This window comes from Arachis duranensis, chromosome 3 (assembly GCF_000817695.3).
Source record: "Arachis duranensis cultivar V14167 chromosome 3, aradu.V14167.gnm2.J7QH, whole genome shotgun sequence".
NCBI classification, from domain to species: Eukaryota; Viridiplantae; Streptophyta; class Magnoliopsida; order Fabales; family Fabaceae; genus Arachis; species Arachis duranensis.
In genome coordinates, this window is record NC_029774.3 from 82,333,561 (window position 1) to 82,333,899 (window position 339).

The following is a 339-nucleotide window of genomic DNA, read 5'->3' on the forward strand; positions in this document are numbered from 1 at the left end:
GTGACAGAGCATTTGGACCATTTTCACTGAGAGGATGGAATGTAGCCATTGACAACGGTGATGCCCTACATACAGCTTGCCATAGAAAGGAGTGACAAAGATTGGATAAAAGCAGTAGAAAAGCAGAGATTCAAAAGGAACACAGCATCTCCATGCACCTATCTGAAATTCCCACCATTGAATTATATGAGTAACTATTTTCTATTTAGTTTATTATTATTATTCGAAAATCCAATAATCTCTTAATATAGTTGAATCCGCCTGACTGGGATTTACAAGATGACCATAGCTTGCTTCATACCAACAATCTCTGTGGGATCGATCCTTACTCACGTAAGG